The 18,866-nt window shown below is 51.2% G+C and overlaps 1 protein-coding gene across 2 annotated transcripts in view; it reads left to right on the forward strand.

Moving 5' to 3' along the window:
- SYT6 (synaptotagmin 6) overlaps positions 1 to 18,866 on the forward strand; it is a 66,983-nt gene that overhangs the window by 23,240 nt on the left and 24,877 nt on the right. The window lies entirely within an intron of this gene.

Genomic DNA, 18,866 nt, shown 5'->3' on the forward strand with positions numbered 1-18,866 from the left:
GGAGAAAATAAAGCCTGGAAGTGTGGTGGGGTGTGTTGAGTTGGGAGGATGGCTGGAGGAGAGGTCCTATGCTTGCGTGCTCAGCTGCTCAATCGTGTCCAACTCTTTGTGACCCCAGGGACTGTAATCCTCCAGGCTCCTCTGTCCATGGAATTCTCCAGGCAAGAATACTGGAGTGGGTTGCCATTTCCTCCTCAGAGGATCTTCCCAACCCAAAGATCAAATCCATGTCTCTTGTGTCTTCTGCATTGCCAGGTGGGTTCTTTACAACTGGCACCACCTGGGAAGCTCTATCACAGGGTAAAACAGGTTAGTGAGGGGAGATATCCCCAAGAGTAGGCCTGAGAGAGAAGAGGGAGAGAGCCATGCCGAGGTCCAGACAGGGAAAATGCCAAATGCAGAGATCCTGAGGTGGGAGAACACCCGGCTTGTTCAAAGAAGTAAGGGTTCAATGTGGCTGAAGCAGAAATGGGGCTGGAGAGGAGAGAAAATAAAAGATGAAGTGAGAAGGGGGAAGGGGCAGGAAAGGTTCATGGAGTTCCACAGTCAAAAGTTTAAAAGCATCACTAGGGCTGACAGGTTGGAAATAGACTATACAACCAGGGCAAAGACAGGGATATCCATCGGGAAGCTGTTGCCGTGAAAGAGAGACAGTGGCTTGGACAGGGATGGGGGTAGAGATGTAAGCTGTTCTTGATTCTTGATGTATTTTGAAAGCAGAATTAGCAGTATTTGCTGACAGATTGGGTGCAGGGTCTAAGGTGTAGAGAAAGAGAAGAATCAAGGTTGTCAGCCTGAGCAACTCAGGAGGGCATCTCCATCAGCTGAGTTGGGGAATTCTGGAGGGAGAACCCATATGAGGATGAAGATCAAGAACTCAGATTTGAATATGTGGTAGTTGAGATACTTTTGGGATATTCAAGTGGAGGTGTTGGATAGTAACTTGGATAAAGAATGCACCAGAAGAGAAGCCTTGGCTGAACAACTCAGTATAGGGGATATCAGCATGTAGATGGTGTTAAAATCCATGAGGTTAGTTGAGATCCCGAATTTAGAGAAGAGGAAAGACCCAAGACTGAACCATGGGACACTCTACTGTTTAGACCGTGGGGACCATGAGGAAAAGTCAGCAAAGGAGGCTGAAAACCAGCAACCAGTTAATTAGGAGGAAAAAACCAGGAAAGTACAGTTACCTGGGAAACCAAGACTGTGTGTCCAGAATGAGAGAGGGGAGGATGAACATCATCAGACCCTGCAATGGATCAAGTTAGATGCAGACTGAGATGTGACCATTTTGCCAGCATCAGCCTTGCCAAGAGCAGTTGGAGCCCCATTGGAGATGAGGTCATTGGTGGAAGACTGGGACATGGTTGTATGTATCATTTTAGGGGAACTCTTGTTTTTCATTTATGTGTCATTTAGGGAAGTGAGCTCTCAGTGACTTGGCAGGCTGGTTTTGCAGTGTGCATGTATGTATCTGCCACACTTGGGGAGAAGTGGGATGGAGCTGGGGGGAGTGGGTGAGTGGCCCCAGTCCACTCAGAGCAAATCAGGCCAAGACAGCACATTGCATCAGGAATTTGCAGCAAGGCTAGGTATCCCTGGAATTCTGCCTTGAATTCTGGACTCTACTCTTGCAAGCAGGACCAAGCCTGGAGAGAAGCCAAGAGAGAGAACCTTCCAAGAGAGGTGCACAGGGCAGATCAGGGTCACATGGAGGCTCCAGGAGGTGTGAAAGGAGCAAGGCTGGGCCTGGGCCCGGGCTGCCCGCCCAAACCCATGAAGACTGCTCCCCAGGCCCTCCAGTCAGAGCTGCTCTGAATAATGTATGAAGCCAGTCAGCCCTGCCCACTGTTTCGGTGGCCTGGCCCCTGTGAGCCCTGGTTGTGCCCTCCTGGCAGCCTGATGCCAGCCTGAGTCAGAAGCCCCCGAGTGGCTCGGGGCTGCAGGCCTCACTTGTTTACTTGCTGCTCAGCTGGAGCTGCTTGTCTCTGCTAATGTTCACTTACCCCCACACTCCCTGGGGCCTGGCCTCGTTATCCTCATTATTCTCAGGAATGCTGAGCTCTCCTGCACCTCCACCCTCAGGCCGTAGTTTGTTGTTGTTCAGTATCCGTGTTCTACTCTTTGTGACCCCATGGACTGTAGCACGCCAGGCCTTCCTGTCTCTCATCATCTCCCAGAGTTTGCCCAAGCCCATGTCCATCGAATCAGTGATGCCATCCAACCATCTCATCCTCTGTCACCCTCTTCTTCTGCCTTCAATCTTTCCTAGCATCAGGGTCTTTTCCAATGAGTCAGCTCTTTGCGTCAGGTGGCCAAAGTATTGGCGCTTCAGCATCAGTCCTTTCAATGAATATTTAGGGTTGATTTCCTTTAGGATTGGCTGGTTTGATCTCCATGTAGTCCAAGGGACTCTCAAGAGTCTTCTCCAACATCACAGTTCAAAAGCATCAATTCTTCGGCTGGGATAAGGGCAAAAATGTCCAGACCAGACCCCACACAGCTGATTCCTTCAGCCCCTGCCAATGCAGAATGCAGCCAGCCAGCATTTCTCCTCTGAGAGGGCAGGAGAGGAAGGGCCTGGTTGCTTGCCTCCCTCAAGGATGCCAAGTGATGATGGGGATGTCGAAGTCGGAGTGCTTTCCCTACTCCAGAAATAAGACCTGCAGCCCTGCCTTCCGAGCTCTTGTTCTACTTTGGGAGGAAGCAGGAAGGGGGTGCACCAGGGGTCTCACCACGCTCAAAGCTCAGGTCCTGAGAATATGACCCTCCCCACCAGGCCCCAGATTCTGCAGCCAATGTGACCTTGATTCTTCTGGGAACTACTCAAAGGCCCAAGGCTCTTCTACCCAAGGGTTGCTGAAAATCCATCAAGAGCCCAGCAAGAGGGAGAGGCAGGGTGTGGGTCTGAGCTCCAACCCACAGGCAACAAGTCTTTTCGGGGGAGAGAGGGAGGGGACAGAATCCCAGAATTGCCGCAGGGTTCCCGCACTGCAAGCAAGAGCTCCAGACCAGCTAGTTGTCTCTTCAGCAGAGGTGATGGCTGCACCGGCCTTCCACAACCTCTCACTTGGGCCCCCTGGGACCAATAGCCTTTCTTGGGTACAGGGGGTTAAAGGTTTCCCAGCGGGATGGAAAACAAAGCTAATTGGTCCAGACAGGCCTCTGACCCGGCTATAAGCAGCGTTGCTCAGTAACCGCTCCATTGGCCTTGGGTGTTCTCTTTCAAGTCATTTCTAAACTCAGCCTTTCACAATAGGCCCATCTCTGTAGCTTCAGATGAAATGGCCTTAAGATGCTGCCAGAGGCTCAGAACCGTGGGGACAGTTCCCTCCTCACCCTTGATAAATTCCTAGCATCCAGACAGCCCCACTGCCCACCCTAGTCAGCTGCCCGCAGAACCCAGCTTCCACGGGCAACCAGACCACAGCCCTGTTCTGCCTCCCTCCTCTGCTGGCACCTTGAGATAGCTCCGTGCCGGCTGGGCCAGCCGACCCTGCTCTGCCCTGGCCCCATGTGCTGCTCATTAGTATGCTGTGCATTTCAATGGTATAAATATCTAATCTTCCCCTTACAAGAGAATGAATGGGAAATCATTAGGCAACAAGCTCATGCATCAACCAAAATTTATTCCTCCAACACTGGTGCATTTGATATGCTTCCCCCGACCTCGCTGTGCAGAGCACACACTTGTCTTTTGGCTTCTACCACCTGATAACCCACGGTGACATTTTCTCCTGGAGAGATATTATTTGGTCACCAGCTTCCCAGGTAGCACAGTGGTGAAGAATCCACCTGCTAGGGCAGGAGATGCAAGAGACTCGGGTTCAGTCCCTGGATTGGGGAGATCCTCTGGAGAAGAAAATAGCAACCCGCTCCAGTGTTCTTGCCTGGAAAATCCCATGGACAGAGGAGCCTGGTGGGCTACAACCCATGGGGTCACAAAGAGTCAGACACAACCAAGCAACAGGCAAACATCCCCTCTGGACACTGTCAAGGACATTCAGACCACAGGATTCGTTCCAGAGGAAGAGATTACAGCGAGTCCCCTACAATCCAAAAGACTCAGATCACTGGGTGTAGCCATGACTAGGATGGCAACCAACTGGGAAGAATTGGGGCCATCCCGGAGGGGTGTCTAATTTCTTTGGTCCCTGGTGTTATGACTCCATTTTCTCGAGGACTTAGGGAAAGTCAGAGCTGGAAAGGGCCTCCGTGATAATCTGGCCCCGTGTCTGCCTGTCACAGATGAGCAAGATGAGACCAGAGAAATCACAGAGCTTGTCTGGGGTGGCTCCGTGAATCTGTGCAGCTCGGGACCCCAACCTCGGTCTCATGAGACCCAACCTCATGCTCTTCTCACTGGCTTCCTTGTCTCTAGGAATTCTCTTCCCCTGGCTATTTCACTCATTCCCTCTCTCCTTCCCTCCCAGGCCTCTGCCCACTTCCTATCTTTATTCTATGCCTGTGAGCCTCTCTGTCCTGTAAGGGAAAGGGCCAAGACTTGGAGCCCAAGGCATGAAGTTCAAAAGGCACAAAGACGACACTCTCTCTGCCACAGTTAGTCTCTTCCACGCAGGAGACTCCCAGTCTCTACTGGGAGTGGAAATAGGCAAACCAACAAGCAATATCAGCAAGAAAACCAAGGAGGAAAGAGAAGCTATAGATCAAAGAGCCTCAGACCCTAAGCCAACTAACCCCTGACCACCAAGTCTCCCACTGCACATACATATTTCTTCCTAGGAGGAGAAAGGAAACAGAGCTAGCTGGAGAGTCTAGGTCAACCTTGCCCAAGTGTTAGCATATTTTCATGGTGTTTCTGTGTCAGCAGCAATGTAGATAACTGTGGTCTCTCCAGGAGGCAGCCACCCACTACAATCCCCGCCCCCCCCCCCACCCCCACCAACCCCGTGCCCATCTGGCCCTCATTCATCTTCATCAATCCACCCCTGTAGCCGTGTTTTCCTCTCAGGTCTGAATTGACACCTACTCATTCTCCATGAATGTTTAATGCCTTCCTTTCTGGACAAAGTCTCCAAGACCTTGAGGGTGTCTCTGTTGTTCTTGTTCAGTCGCCAAGTCATGTCTAACTCTTTGCGACCCCATCAACTGCAGCACGCCAGGCTTCCCTGTCCCTCACCATTTCCTGGAGTTTGCCCAAGTTCACTTCCATTGCATCGGTGATCTCTAAAGACAGTCTCTCTAGGGCTGTGGCAAAACTTGGGACAGAGTGTTTTCCATGGAGTCCACTTGGCCTTGGGAATTAGAGTAAGAAAGACAGCACCTGGGATGGGAGGGACTGAGCAGGGTGTTTAAAAGCACACCCCTCTCTGCAGTGTCCCTCTGGCCAGCATGGCTGGAGTCACCCAATCTTGATGGCCTGAGAAGCAACCAGCGACTGCTTCAGAAAACTCCCTGTCTTCCTGCCGATGCTCTGGACTTAGAGCAGCTTGGTGCTCAGGGAGGGCACCAACATCCTTAACAATGAACCTTGTTTCTCCAGGAGCTGTTTCCTACTGTGATCAGAAATCGTAAGTCTGAGCATGTGCCCAGTGGGAGGGAGTCGAGGTGAGATGGGCCTGATGAGAGAACTAGACTCACAAGATCACCGTCTGCATGCAGAATTCCGATTGCAGGTGGAAGCGGGGCATCAGCTGGGGCCTCTCTGCCTCCACATGCCAGGCGCTATGTGCTTACATTTAATCCTCACCACCAACCTGCAGGGCGGGTACAGTTATTATCTGGTTTCCAGACAGGAGAACTCAGGCAACCTGCTCAAGGTCACAAAGCCAGTGGGAGGCTGAGCCAGGAGGCAAACCAGGTGCATTGGCTCCACTGAACGCGTTCCTAACTCCCCTCTTTGCTGCCTCAAGGCTGGCTCTGGGTGGGGGTAGGGTGGGGGGGGCATTGGGGGTTCTCTCCCTGAGAGCCTGCCTCTTCCTGGGATGGGGACAACAGTTGTTCTCCTAGTCCCCTCTGGCTCTAATTTCCTGGCTCTTCTGAAGGGTCCCCCTCTTGGCCTCTTCTTTCATTGACCTGGTCATGGGATGCAAGCCTGGCTCCACCCCACCCCAAGTTATACAAAGTGAGTAGCAGCCCTCTGATTGGAGGTTTATTCTCTTGGGAATTGTATATCTCTGTCCCACTGCCTGATCCATGGCCACCTGGGGAGGCTTCAGGGGGCACTTGCTCCCCAAGGTTTTTCTGGCCACGCCTCCCATAGAATGCCTGCGTCCATCTGCTGGCTGGCTCTTCTCCACCTTCCCCAACTTCCCTGCCTCAGTCACAATCAAACCATGCTCCTCTTTAAACTGCCCTGGGGAATTTAGTTCTCGCTAGCCTCTAAGCCCAGACTCAGTTCCAGCCCTGTTTTCAAACATTCAGAACCAAGAAGATGTTCAAATAAATGATGGACCACCTTCCTCATGAGTGGTGGGACCTGATTGGTATATTGTCTTTGCAGTGTGGAAGGCTCCACCCTCCATAGAAGGCAATTGTGGTTTTAAGTAGCGTTTGTTGCCTCTTGTTACCTAAGAATGACTATGGCCATCGGCCTTCTGCGAGCTCATAAAGGGGCATCTAGTTCCATCCCTGTAAATGCAGGAGAGGCCATTCTTTGGGGAGGCACAGATGAAATTGCTACCTGAGATAGGAAGCGGGACTCAGTCTCCATCTCAGCCCTCCTAGTTCTGCAGTAGGCTGAGAATGAAACAACTCTGCCCACCAAAGTGAGGCCTAAGAGGGAGGCCGCAGGTGGTAGGAGAATGGGATGAGGTTTCAGTCGAGAAGGATACAGGCTCTTAGGAGTACACGGACGAGTATCCAGAAAAGAGAGGGTGCTGCGCACCAGAAATTGGCAGAGAGCTGCCAGGGAAGGGCCTGAGAAGTCGTCCCAGCCCTTTGAGCCTGGAGCTTGGTGGTGAAAGATTCCAAAAGCACCCTATTAGTGTGCCGTTCTGTCCTCTGTGGTTATTTCTTTTGTTCACCGTTAGCATTTGGAGAAGTTCTTTGTCACATTGCCAAGCTATCTCAGGGATGCGGTGGGAACCAGGAGTAGACCAGGTTTGGGGCTACACTTGGGCTGGAGCTTTAAAGAGAGTGAGAAAAGGGCGCAGAGCAAAGACGACACTCTCTCTGCCACAGTTAGTCTCTTCCCCACAGGAGACTCCCAGTCTCTACTGGGAGTGGAAATGGGCAAAGCAACAAGCAACGTCAGCAGGAAAACCAAGAGGAAACAGAAGCTGTAGATCAGAGTGCCTTGGACCCCAAGCCAACTAACCCCCAACCTCCAAGCCTCTCCCTACACATACGTGTTTCTTCCTGGGACGAGGGAGGAGACAGAGCTAGCTGTAGAGTCTGGGTCAATCACGTCCAAGTGTTAGCATGTTTTTATAGTGTTTGTGTATCAGCAACAATGTAGATAATAAATGTGGCCTCTCCAACAGGCCTCCCCCTACTCCACAGCCAACCCCTGTGCCAACCCCTGGCCAACTCTGTGCCCATCTGGCCCTCATTCATCCTCATCAGTCATCCCCTATAGCCGTGTTTTCCTCTTAGGACTGAATTGATTCTCATTCTCTACTCTGAATTATTGACTTATTCTCCATGACGGGGCAGCTAGTCCCAAAGAGAAAACCCAAAGAGAAAGACGGGGTAGCTTGGGATGGGGAATAAGGGCAGTACTGCTTCAGGCTTGCCCTCTCCAGAGTCCTTGTGGGAGGAATGGGGAGCGGAGTTCCCCCAGCCCAGCCCTGTAACAGCACTGGCCTGGGGCTCCTTCCTTCATGGGCCCAGTGAGTCCACCTTCTCCAAGAGCCTTTGGTTGACTCACATCCCTGGAGTGACACATTGGATCATGTGGTCAGATCAGTCCAAATTTCAGAGAGAGAAAAACAGCTCTGGTGGTGTGTCATGAAAACACGAGAAGTTGGGGACAGGCTGGCTGTGTGACTGGAGGCACCTGCTTGAAAATGCCTCCCCCACACTGTCAGAAACCGTCTCCAGCTGAGTCACTCCTCAAGGGTCCTGCTAGAGTGACAGTCCAGGGTCCTCCCCCCAAGCCTTGGCTCCCCAAGACTGACACATCAGACTGAGAGTTAGCCAGCAAGTGAAAAAGCAGGAGGAAAACACGCAGAATCGCTAAGTTTTGAGCACCTGGAGGGCAGTGGGGAAGAGCAGTGTAATTAGCAAGAATTCTGCAGCCTGTGTGCTGTCCTAGGAGGCAGACCCTGCACAGGCATTTTGAAAGTGGGGGTTAGCCCTCTGAGGTGACTTTTAAGAGGAAAAACAGGGAAACAAACTTTCTTCTTGCTTCCGGGCCATTTTGGTAGGCAGAGGAAGAAAAAGAGGCCAGAGAAAAAGACAGACAGCGACTGCCTTTGTAATTCCAATTCCTGCTGACAGGGCTTTTTTTTTTTTTTTTTTTAATTTTTGTATTAGTAAATCCTATCCAAGGCTGGGCAGACACCCAGCTCTCTTTCTAGAGTGAGAGTTTCCTAAGGAAAAATATTCCCCCAATCCAATTTGGGCAGTGTTTACCAGAGAAACTCTGGCCGAGCAACTTGTTTTCTCTTGCATGAGAGAAGAAGCGAGCCTCTCAACAAAGTCCCCTGACCACCTTGGGTCTGGCCAGCTGGAGCTGGCCTGATCTTCCCTGGGCCAGACCTCGGGCAGCCCCGCACACGCACACACACAGTCGCACACAGGCACACTGGGTCCCTCAGACACTAGGGACCCGACAGGGGGCTCCTACCCATTCAACCTTGCTTGACTGGCTCTTTTGTCACCTCCCCTCTGAGGACTCCAGGCCCCCAGAGAGGGACATCTTTTGGTTGCCCTGAGAAACTGCATTTGGAAAAGAAAAATTTCAGGAAGACCTTGTGTCCTAAAGATCATTCAACTTGTGACATGCCCATATGGATAACTGTAATAAACCCACAACTGCTTCCACTTTAGGCTGTCCCCCACTTGTTGAGAAGCGGGGATAAGGATTATCTCTTCACTTCTGGGGAAGCCGAGGCATGGATGAAGGTGCAGGACTGTTCAAGGCCGCTTGGTCAGCTCTGTTCTGTCAGTCAGGCTCCAAGAGGCTTCTGCAAGGCATCTGGCAAACACGGTGCCAGCCTGTAAGAACCTGCAGGTCAGCAGGACTTGGAGTCAAGAAACTAGAAGGCCATGTGGCCTTAAACAAATCACATCACCTCTCTGATTCCTCATTAGTAAAATGTGGGAAATATAGGCTTGTATTTCCCAAGGTTGAAGTCAACTATCCATGAGAAAGGGCCACCAGAGGTTCTTGCCACAGTTTATTGTTCCCATGTCTAACAGCAATACCTAACATGTTTATAAAGCATGTTCCAGGTATAGATCTCATTTAATCCTCTCAACGCAGTAAGAAATCAGCATTTCGGTTTTACAGATGAAGCACACTGAGGAGATTCCCTGGAGTCAGTTTGAAAGTGATAGAACAGAGAACCAAAACTGAGATCGTTTGCTTTAAAAGCTGCACGACTGTAATATATTTTACCCTTCCTTGCCTCAAGGCAAAGCATTATATTCTTGTTTCAGATATTCTGGAAAATACAGAAAGCCACAAAAAGAAAAATCCAATTCACCATAAGCCCATTATCCTGAGATAACCGCCATTAACATTTTGATGAAATCCAAAATCTTCCTATTACTTAGAAAAATCACACGAATGCGATGAGGGGCAGGAACGCTGTGGAGGCTGAGAGAGGGTTGATGCATTGTCTGGTTTAGGCCTGAAGTTTCCCAGATGAAGATTCTGGAAGAATGCTGGCCTGAAGGGAAGGATGTGGTGTGGAGAACAGAAGGAGGAGACTGTTATGTGAGCAGGGACGAGGAGTAGAGGGTGAGGACAGACTCAGGAATCTGGTGCCCTTCCACACCTCCAGACCTGCCTTCGCACTGTGGGCCATGGCTACTGCTCATCTTTATCAGTGAGTCCGGGAGCTCCCTGGTGCGGAGTGGTTTCCTCCTCCTAGCTGGTGAGACTGGAACATCCTGGAAGACCCTCAGAGGGAGACTGACAACCTTACAGTGAACACTTGACCTTCTGGGGGACTGGGCGTGGCCCTGGCGATATCATTCGGTCAGCTGGCTTCCTAGTGACCAGAGACCCGGGGACAGCCTCCAGGTAAGGGCAGGGTGGCCTAGCACAGCTCTAACCCCACCATGGCAGCCTGGGGCTCCTCTGAGAAACCCATCCGCAGCTCTGAGTGTCTTTTCAACACGCAGGACTGGGTCCCAGCCAGCCAGGGCCCCTCACCAGCCTCCGGGTCAGGTGCCCCGGGGGCTGGGATCCCATCTTGTTACCATATTAAGAACAATATTACCAATAAGTCCGCCTGGCCCTGACATAGCACGATTGAATTTACAGAACCTTTTTGCACACATTGTCTCATTCAGTCCTCAGCAAGTTTTTGTAGGGACATTATCCTAATTCTGCCGATACAGAAAATCAAGCTGAGACAGACTAATTGTCTAAAGGTCGCACAACGAGTACTATAAACTTTCCTTTATTTGTGTCTGTCCTTTTGTATTGCTCTAAAAGGATTTAGCTAGCTCACAAGACATATGACATGATTCAAATTAAACTTAAGATATCATTCAAATGTGGCAAAAAAAAAAGAAAGAAAGTCAAATGGAGTCCTAGGAGGCCACTACCCAGCACCCATGCCCCACCATCCCAACGCTGCCCGGAGCCAACTCACACCGGGCCTGAAGCATTCTAGCAGCTACATGAGAAAGGAAGCCTGGTCACAGAGTTCTGTGTCGGTGAAATAAATATAAACCAGATGCTTGAGGAAAACAGAGCTACCCCTGCTCCTAGAACAGAAGAGAATAATGAACAACATCACAGGGACAGTTCAGAGCATGGTCTCCAAATTCAAAAATGTTATGAATACCTCTGGGCTTAAGTTTCTTCATCTGTAAAGTGGGGGTAACCATAAGACCTAGTTCATGAATTTGTGGGGCACTAAATGAGGTTCTTTTTAAAAGATTTATAAAAACAAGTAATTAAGAAAACAGATGTAACGTACTGTCACGCACTGCTTAACCAGGGTTCCAGAAGCATTAGAGGAAACCAGAACACTGGGTAATGAGTGGAACTGTATGATTCCTGAGGACAATCTTTCGGCAAACCAGCAGGGTTTGGCACAGTGGATGAGAAGGGGGGCCCTGGGGTCTGGCTGTGTGGGTTTGAACCACATTTCTCTTTAGCAAAGTGAGCTGGTTAATATCTTTGTGAGTATCTCTCTGCTTGCTTCGTCATCAGTAAAATGTGGGTAAGACTAACCTCTGATCTATATGCCCAGAGTTCTTAGCCAAATACCCAGCACGCAGCTAGTGCTTAATGAATGTGAGCTCTGAGTGTTATCTTGAAGGCTCTTTGTCATCATCCTTACTGTGGTAGAGGTCTGCAGTCTCTGAAATCCAGGGTTCTCAACTTTCCACCGCCACCATTCAGTCTTGTTTATTTGTACATCCCTGTAGTCCTTAGGGCTTCCCAGGTGGCTCAGTGGTAAAGAATCCACCTGCTAATGCAGGAGACCCGGGTTTGATTCCTGGGTCTGGAAGATCCCCTGGAGTAGGAAATGGCAACCCACTCCAGTATTCTTGATTGAAAAATTCCACGGATAGAGGAGCTTGGCGGGCTACAGTCCATAGTGCTGCGGAGTCAAACATGACTGAGTATGCAATAAGTGTACATGCTGTAGCTCTTAACCATGGCCTTCATCCTGCAGGTGCTTATTTATCCATGTGCAATGAAATTGGAAAGTGAGAGACAGGGGCATTGAAGAACTCCAGCTGGCACCAGCTGGCCACCCAGCCTTTCAAAGCCTCCATTTTCTGACCTGTAAAGTGAGAAGGGATCTTTATAACATGCAAGGCCCCTTGAGCTCTTATATTGATTAAATCACAGAGAGATCTTTACTCTCAAACTGATAATTGCAGTAGTTGCAGGAGGTGCTTGGCTAGGAATTCCATAAGAGACCCAGTTCCCACCCTAATCTCTAAGAAAGGAGTGGGCTAGAACCAAGTCATGGGTGCTCTGCAGAGCCATGGGGCACGTGGATGGCAGTGAACAGAGGTCCCAGAATCAGTGATTTCCCATGGCCTGGCCTGGAGGGCAGGGGCCTGGGCTCGCCTGGGCATGTCCTACCACCTCGAGGAAGAGTGGCCTCTCTGACACAGACAGGAGATGGAGCTGTCTGGTAGGAGAGGGAGGCCAGTGAGGGTGGGGTGGGAGGAGGAGGTGAGAGGATGGCTCTGCTCTGTGGGAAGCAGGGAAAGCTGGGCGGTGACTTGGATAAGGAGCCTGAGAGTTGGGGTGGCGGAGGGGGAGTGTGTCCAGGGAGCAGCAGGCCCCCTTGTCAGCAGCAGCAGCCACATCAGGAGAAGCAGGAACCCTGGAGATGCCCGGCCTGGGGATGCCCTGAGGCTTGGCGGAGTATGGCCTTGCCTTGATGCCAGGCTGGCCTCTTCCTGAGTCTGGGGGCTGTTTAGGCTCATTCAGTGCCGAGAGGCAGTCCCTCTGGGAGAGGGAAGGAAGGATTTGAAAGAACTTCCCCTGTGGAGCTCAGGCCCCGCCAGTGGTAGCTCCAGAATGGGGGTAGGCAAGAGCCCCGGCTCCATGATCGCCTCCTCCCCACCCCTGGGGCTGCCTCCCCGCCTGAGCCTTGCTCTTTGTTTCTGCCACTGGGTACTCAGTGCCTGGAAAAGAGGAAATAACCATTAGTGTCACCTGCTCACCAGTGGGAGACATTAGCTTCTCTGGCAGAGCATGTGGCCTGTAATTTTTGGAGGAGTTACAATAATGGAGCTAATTTGGTGTTTCATCATTATGTTCCTGGGTGAGCAGCGGGGGAGGGGAGGCCCGGGGCCTCACCATCACCTCCCAGCACAGGGCTCTGTGCTTCCTTGGGTATCTTTAGGGGTCCTGGAGCCAGGCTCCCTCCTCCCTTGCCCTCCTTTCCCACCAGTAGCTTCTCCTTCCAGAGGTGGATTGTCAGAATGCAGCTTGGAGACCACTGAGGCAAACCCCAGCCAGACGCAAGTCTACAGCAGGACAGAGCAGGAACGGGGCTGAGAGTTGGAGGAGGTGTATGAAGAGCCTGGGGCTTCCCTGGTGGCTCGGATGGTAAAGAATCCGCCTGCAATGCAGGAGACCCTGGGTTCAATCCCTGGGTCAGGAAGATCTCCTGGAGAAGGGCGTGGCAGCCCACTCCAGGATGCATTCTTGCCTGGAGAATCCCATGGACAGAGGAGCCTGGCAGGCTACAGTCCATAGCATCATGCAGAGTCTGACACGACTGAAGCAACTGAGCGAGCAGCCACGTGTAAAGAGTCTGCTCTGCACTAGACACCATCCAGGGGGGTTAAGTGCACACATCTGTTCATCTGCATGGTTAAGCCCATTTTATAGACGAGAAGGTGAGGTCATCTGGTATGATGCTTTCATTTTACAGCTGAGAAAACTGCAGCTCAGGGAGGCCCAGTAACAACGTGTAGGCTATCAAAGCTGGCATTTGAACCTAGGCCTCTTGGCTCCAAGTTCAATGTTTGTTGTTCAGTTGCTCAGTTGTATCCAACTCTTTGTGACCACATGGACTGTGCCATGCCAGGCTTCCCTGTCCTTCACTATCTCCTGAAGCTTGCTCAAACTCCTGTCTATTGAGTCAGTGATGCCATCCAACCATCTTATCCTCTGTTGCCCTCTTCTCCTCCTGCCCTGTCTTTTGCAGTATTGGGGTCTTTTCCAATGAGTCAGTGCTTCACATCACCCCTAAGTTTATCCTGTTGCTGGGGACACCTGAGCTGGAGCCTAGAGTCTAAGAAGTCACCCACAGATGCCCTTTAATAAGTGCCCCACTTATTAAAGATGCTGCTGGGTGGGAAAACCCTGGGATAGGAGGAAAAAAGAGGCAGCCTGCCAGCCAGCACAGCTTCTCATGGGCCTTGAAGCCAGGAGCTGTGGCCTTTGAAATCCAGACTAGAAGATGTCCTTGTTCCCACCCTCCACCCAGGGATGCACCCAAGGCAACTGCCCCTCCTCCTCTTGTTAACTCAGACATCCACGGAGCGCACCTGGCCCCTAAGCCCACCAGGTGCGGGGCCATTGCCTGCCCCAGTATGGCAGGAGAATGAGAGATTTACAACCCTTGTGAGCTTACTGCACGTAAATCTTGATTTTTTTCTACTAGCAGCTGGCAAAGTCTTCCTTGTGGTTTCCTTATGTGCCTCCAGATCAGGGGCTTAGAGCAACTGCCGCATAGGGAACCATCTCTGATGCTCATTGTCAGAAAGGGTTAAGCAAGTTCAATGACATCCACAGTTATGCAGCTGGAACGCAGTAGAGCAGGGATTTGAACCCTGCCCCAAACCCCATGCATCCTCCACGGGGTTGTTGGTACTCATTCCCTGGTACCAGAATTTCCCTGCCCTCTAGTTGGATGAAGAGCCAAGATCTCAACTCAATCAAGAGTTCTTTGTTGATGACTATTGTGGGTCTAGAAGAAGGCCGCTGAAACACCTGGACACTTTAGAAGGCCAAGGACCCTGGATTTCTCAGTATTAGAGAGGGATGGCCGTCAAAACTGACACTGTCTTCAAGACTCTGAAGGCATAATGGCTGTGTTACAATGAAATAGCAAGCGTGGACTGGGAGGGGAGGGCGTAAGTGACCTGGGAGGCACTGGGTTGGACATCAGGGAGAGTTTTGAGTTCCAGGAGGACGCAACACTGGAAAAGGTGGTAGTGAGATTTTTTTTTTTTTTTTTTAAGAGACCACAGTTCTTGAATTTAATGTGGTCCTGCTTGGGAGCTAGGACTGGATGAGTTGACCAACCACTCATGGTCTCTTGCTGCCTAGTGACATGTGATTGGGGCTGTCTTGCTCCGATCCACAAAGACCACACACCAAAGGAGTGAATCCACTTGCAGCTCTCCTAGGAGGTCCACAAGGACTGCAGACTGTCCCCTTGCCCCACCTCAAGACCTAAAGAAGCAAGAAGACAAAAATGAAGAAAATAACTCTCTGCAGGAGACAGAGGGAAACTTTATATGCCTGAAACATCTTCGTGAAGGGTTTCCTCCTCCCAGACATGGTGTCTGCACCCCAGGGAAGCTCAGTGGGGAAGATCATGCAGAGACAGCCCAGGGTTCTTCCATGCTGGCCCAGCCTCCTCCTCACCCATCTTCTTGCACAAGACAGTGTCCATTGGAGCAACTTAGCACTGGGTGAGATGATCACACACAGGTGTATTTCATGAGGAACGGCTGACTGAGGCCAAGATGTGGGCATTGGCAGGTTGAAGTGAACAGGAGATGTAGCCCTACATATCGTACTTGTTCCCCTTCAAGAGGAAGCAGACAGGGGCAGGCAGAGGGAAGCCACAACTTTAAATCTCAGGGGCTTCCTCTTTAGTGCTTCTTGCTTTTGGAACACCAAGAAACGTCGCTTTCAAAACCCACACGGGTCCTTAGCTCACCTGAGCCTCATTAACCAGGGGCCAAAGGTTACTGTGGATTTGTGGCACGGAGCACAATTCCGGAGGAGGCTGGGTGGCACAGAGGAGAAGAGCAAGGCCTCAGAGTCAGCAGTTGGGAGTCCACATCCAGACTTGGTGGATCACTCTGAGACCCTAGGCAATTACTTAACCTCTGTGATCCTCAGTATGGCAATAATCATGGGTCCTCCCAGGAATGCCATATGAACATAATGAATGAAGTCCAGTGTGTTGCATGGTCTCTACACACAAGCTTTGGCTGCGTGTCTCTCAGTCCCCTTCTCTCTTGACTTTGGCTTTGATCACCAAAATAAGTAGATGACGTGGAAGAAACGTCGGAATCCTGATCAGAGTATGTGTGCTCAGTTGCTTCTTCTAACTCCACGTGGCAAAAGTTCTCAGCCCCTGAGACCTTCCCTGAGTGCGTGCTAAGTCACTTCAGTTGTGTCTGACTCTTTACGACCCTACGGACTGTAGCCTGCCAGGCTCTTCTATCCATGAGATTCTTCAGGAAGAGACTTCCCTAGAGCACTTGTTAAAACGCAGAGTGCTGGGCCCCGCACCTGTTGAGGGTGGGCCCAATAATTCGCATTTCTGGCAAGCTCTAAGTGCTGCTGCTGGTGATAGTCAGGGAACCACATTTGGAGAACTACCACAATAAGGAATATTTACAAAATGGTGTCATGCATTTTTCAAGCACTATCCAGTTTTCTTAAACCATCTAAATTTGGGTGAGGCACCTTCTTACTAAAATTCAGCTAAGCAGTGTGCCTGAGGTACAAAGGGAAAAGGTGGAAGGCAAGAGTGAGCAAGCCATCTAGGGGAATTGACATGGCTTTGATCCATTGCAACCTTGTTTGCACCTATGAAAGGAGAAGAGGCCCTTCTGTGATGCTAACTTTTGCTCGGCAGCACTGATACTGAATCACTTTGCTCGTGGTCACAGAGCCTCTACTAAGGGTCTTGTCCAGGGCAGCCTCGGAATCTCTTGTTTGCGTTATGTTGCAAACCAAGGATACATAAGAGTCTCTGGGGAAGCCTGTCAATCCTTCACTCATGCAGGCCCCAGCCTCAGAGATCCTGATTCCACAGACCTGGGCTACAACTCAGGAGTCAAGTTCCCACCTCCCAAGGGAATCCAGAACAGGAGCGCTCCAGACCACTTCCTGGGCAGTACCTTGTGAGGCACCACCCTGAGCTATTAGCCACGTCTTGTTAGCCACAGAGACAAGGCTGGACAGACCTGAGGCTGAGGTTAAGCAGGGACCCACACCCGTCCTTTTCATCACCTTCTAACTAGGTGTACCCCACAAAGCCAAGCTGCTCATTAATTCAACAAATATTGGTGCATGCATGCATGCTAAGTCGCTTCAGTCGTGGCTGACTCTTTGTGACCCTATGGACCGTAGCCCACCAGGCTCTTCTGTCTGTGGGGTACTCCAGGCAAGAATACTGGAATGGGTTGCCAGGCCCTCCTCCAGGGGATCTTCCCAACCCAGGTATCAAACCCACGTCTCTTACATCTACCTGCATTGGCAGGTGGGTCCTTTCCCACTAGCGCCACCTGGGAAGCCCCCGAATGTTGGTGAGCCTGTGTTATAGCCCAGGCACTGTGCTCAGTCCTGGGAATACAACGGTGAGTAAACTACTGGATGGGAGCGAGAACAGGTTAAGCAAGGCACCAAGGGGGCAGGATTCAAGGAGGCATTCATGCTGGAGGCACTTATGAGTGAAGCTGAGTGAGGGCCTCCACCAACTTTGCCTTTGTACCCTGGGCCCTTGGTTTGCTCAGCCCTGTCCTTTGGGAACACGCAGTCTAGAGCAGGAGGTGTGGCTTTGGAGGAAGTGCCCGAACAATGAGAGGACACCTGCTATGTGTGAAGAGTTGGGGTAAGGATGATCAAGCAGAGGGGACACAATGTGCAGGGTGAGGGTGGGGCACATTTGAAGGGCTGACAGCACCTGAGAGGCTAACGCAAGGTGGTGAGGCCTGGGCAAGTGGAGGGAGGGATGGGCCCTGATCGAGTAGGGCCCCGCAGGTCTTGGTAAGGGCTTTGGCTTTCATTCTACCACAGGAGGAAGTCACTGAAGGGTTTTAAATAGAGGAGTGACATGGTCCATCTTACAGTTTTGGAAGCCCTTTCTGCCTGCTGTGTGGAAGGTGGAGCAGGAAAACAAAGGGAAGCAAGGGATCCGTTAGGAGGTGTGGCATGGGCGGGTGAAAGGTGATGTTGTCCTCTCTGTGGCACTGGAGGTAGAGACAGGTGGGTAGACTCGAGATCAGATTTGAAGATAGAGTTAACAGGACTCAGTGATGAGAACTGACAGGGTTTCGTGATGAACTGAATGCAGAGGAGAGAGGAAGGCAGGCATCAACTAGGAGAAACTGGGTGGATGGAGGGGCCGTTTCCTGAGTTGAAGAAAACAAGAGGAACATGTAAGCAGAAGCTCGGAGTTCTCCCCGAGAATCCCAAGTTTGAGTTTCTCAAGTTTCTGTGAGATGTCCAGGTTGGGATGTCGTGTTGAAACATATGAGTGTGGAGTCTAGAGGCAGACTGTGAAAGCACCATAAATTCGGGGGTCATGAGCATGGCGGTGGGTGTTGACATTATGGGTGAGTGAGGAGAAAATGACTGTTTAGAATCCACTGCTTAGAGGCAGGGACGGGAGGATGGTCCAGCAGAAATTGGAAGGAATAGCTGCAGAGGTGGGAGAATAACTGAAAGAAGAGAATGCTTCCAGAACAGCCTAGGCAACTCCACGCAAGACTGCAAAAAGGGTCTTCAGAGAGTAGCCTCATTGCGGCAAGGCCCAGAGGTCAAAGTGTCTGGAACAGGAGACAGGTAAAAACCTAAACCTTCAGGTCACCAAAGAGACGGAGAAGCTAGAGCCCCATCACTCATGGTTCAAGCTGGAGCCCTTGTCTGGAACCCCTGGCCGTTGGCATCCCCAGGACACCTGTTTGCAGAAGTATTTCTCCGTTGCTCCAGGAGACCATCCCGCCGGGACCAAGGCATCTGTCTTCCCTCCTCTGAGAGCCCTGCTGGTGCAGCCCTGCCCAGGCAAAGAGCAGCTAACTCACCGCTGAGCCACCCGCCCCCTCTGGGAGAAACTGACAGCTGTTTGACAGCCACGCAGCAGGACCATTTGAGGCAAGAAATGAAGACAGATGCTCATCATTAAGTTCATTTATGTGCCATTTACTCCTCTCTGTCATTAGTGAAGATGCCTGTGGATGGACCAGAGCGGAGGTGAGGTCCTTGGCCCTGGCCTCTCCAGACAGGCCCGAGTGGTGCAGACTCTCCAGCTTGACCAGGCATGGCCTCCATC

This window comes from Bos taurus, chromosome 3 (genome assembly GCF_002263795.3).
Source record: "Bos taurus isolate L1 Dominette 01449 registration number 42190680 breed Hereford chromosome 3, ARS-UCD2.0, whole genome shotgun sequence".
Lineage (NCBI taxonomy): Eukaryota > Metazoa > Chordata > Mammalia > Artiodactyla > Bovidae > Bos > Bos taurus.